Below are 2,491 nucleotides of genomic sequence, written 5' to 3' on the forward strand. Positions count from 1 at the left end.
TCAATCCCACCTCTATACATGTAGGAGGGGTATCTCTGTACTCCATTTAATGCTCTTTTGGGGCAGCTCTTTGGGATCTTAAAACATTATAGCTCTTGTGGTGTTTGGTAACAGGATCTGATAATATTTTCATTTTAACCAAGTAATCAAACTTTCTAGAAACAAATAGGTAAATAACAACGTTAGTGCTTATATTGAACTAAATAAATGTATATAAGCTGAAAGAGAAAAAGGAAATGCAAATTAGCTCAAGAAAAAGAAAGCAGACACAAAAAGGGATAAAGCATGTTTATTCCTCAGATCAGTGAGCAGATAAAATAAAAACAGCTCCTTCATTCTGGGTACTTAAATAAAACTTAAAAAAATAAAACACTGAAGGGACTTTGAACAAAACAGCATCCTGTGCAGAATTCACAATTATTCTTTGAACGCTGAACAACCAATGTTGGGGGTCTTAAATATCAGTCCCACTAAAATAATAAATACAGCCTATCCCCCAAACATGAGTCATTCAACCTGGACTCCTCAATTAAAATAAGACTTGTTTTCAGTAATCTCCTATATTTTGGTCCTTTGTGTTTACTTTGTACCGGATGCCTTGCACCCAAAAATGTTATTTCAAAGACATCCCTGTTGATTCCCTGAAAGGCCTTGTGGCAGAATAACCTGTCAAGTATTTAAAATTGGGGAAGGAGGGTCCCCTATGACTGCAATATAACAAACATTGTACTATCAGCTCTAACATTTTGTGGAACATGTATGTTTGGTCTATGTGTCAAGTTACTCATCTGTTGTACAAACAATGCCAGGTAATACAGTTTCCTTCCTAAGGAACAGAAAGGAAAATATTTTCACATCCAAGATGAAATTCTATATTAAAACACTGAATTACTTCTTGCTTAATGTAGTGTTGCCATCAGTCATCTTTTCTACGCCTTATGTCCCTGTTTCCAAATGAATAATGGTTCTGCTACAATTGACAACCTCAATGCATTAATGGTACTCTACAGAGATTTGTAACAGTTTTTGGATTTGCAAGTTATGACTGTGGTCCTTGTATCAGACTTTCTTTTATACCTATGGCCAATACTCGTGTCACTGTTCCTAGAAACACTGTAATTTACTATCTCTGTTTCCAGTTAAATTATTAATAGAAAAATTCTGGTTTCAATATTAATATCACGCCATGGAATAATCCCTTTTTCCTGTTTTTCCGTCATTAATGTGCTCGAGGATTTATAATGATGATTCTAGATACATAGGTTATGATGCATTATTAGTGGTTCATCCATTAACATTGAAGTAAGAATCTACATTGGTATTGCTTCTTAGAATATAGCGATCCCTGTTTCATGATTTTTAGTGCTGCAAAAGGTATTGTCAATGTTCCTATTTCAAGATTATTAGTGCTCTTGAACTTAGTTTGACGTGGTGTTTTTAATTAGCTGAGCTCTGCAGATTAAAATCGGAGTTCCTGATATTAGTTAGGCAGTGGTTCAGAAGTAAATTAATGGTGATATCCAATTCTAATCTATAGCATTCTGAATGTATTTCGATATTCAGACTACTAGATTAAACAGTGCTGCAAATATGAATTATACAATCTCTATTTCTAGATGAGAAGTTATCCAAAAAGGAGGTTACTTTCCTTGTTCCTAAATGACTAGAGATGTGAAGATTAATGTTGTTATCCCTGTTTTAGATGGGTAGAGTTAAGAGAGTAACATTGATGGTCCCGCTTAAAGATGCTTATTGCTCCATAGATAGGATGAGTAGGTTTCCAGAGGTTGAAATGAACATTTATTTCTAGAATAGCACTTAAAAAAGGCACATTGATGACTATGCCCCTTGCTTGCAAATTATCATTTTTTTTTGTTAACATTGACAACCCTTGCCTTGATGAGCAGTTCTTCGTAACTGTATTTTGATACCTGTTTTAGATGAGTAGTGTTCGGTATAGTAATCCTGATGTGACTGTTTGCGGATTATCTTTGTTTCATAAACTAATCCTGGTGACTCTGACAATTAATTCTACCTCACATTAGAATGTATGGCCTGATGCTTTTTAATAAGTGATTCACATGTGAAAACTGATGCTTTTTCAACAAGATTTTTAGTGATCCATTTCACAGTGAGGTATCAAAATTCCACTGCAACTGGCAGTGAGGGTAGGATGTATGTCTGTTATGAGAATATTTATGTCATAGAGGTAGGACTAACGCCGTGGTCTCCGTTAATGCTTTGGATTAGATATATCATTTGCATGGTTTCTAGATTAATAGGTGACCAAAGCGTTTATTAACCGCTTAATTTTTTGATTACTGATAGCTTAGACATTAATATTAATGTCCGTGTTTCACGTTTGAATGTAATAAATAGGTTATTATTGGCATCTGCATTTAAATGACTATGTAAATGGGGCAGTCCCCCCAACTTGAGGGATCCAAGTACCCAGCAGCCTACAAATGACTTGTTTTGAAACTTGTGTACC

At 34.9% G+C, this 2,491-nt stretch overlaps 1 protein-coding gene across 1 annotated transcript in view; it reads right to left on the bottom strand.

Moving 5' to 3' along the window:
- Positions 1-272: 272 nt before the first annotated feature.
- The window catches only part of MAP3K10 (mitogen-activated protein kinase kinase kinase 10), a 232,858-nt gene continuing 230,639 nt past the window's right edge, over positions 273-2,491 (bottom strand). Inside the window, exon 10 of the mRNA XM_078660666.1 lies at positions 273-2,491. This exon is cut by the window's right edge and continues 1,245 nt beyond it. The gene's annotated coding sequence lies outside the window, so the exon portion shown is untranslated.

The sequence above is a fragment of the Lissotriton helveticus genome, chromosome 9, assembly GCF_964261635.1.
Source record: "Lissotriton helveticus chromosome 9, aLisHel1.1, whole genome shotgun sequence".
Lineage (NCBI taxonomy): Eukaryota > Metazoa > Chordata > Amphibia > Caudata > Salamandridae > Lissotriton > Lissotriton helveticus.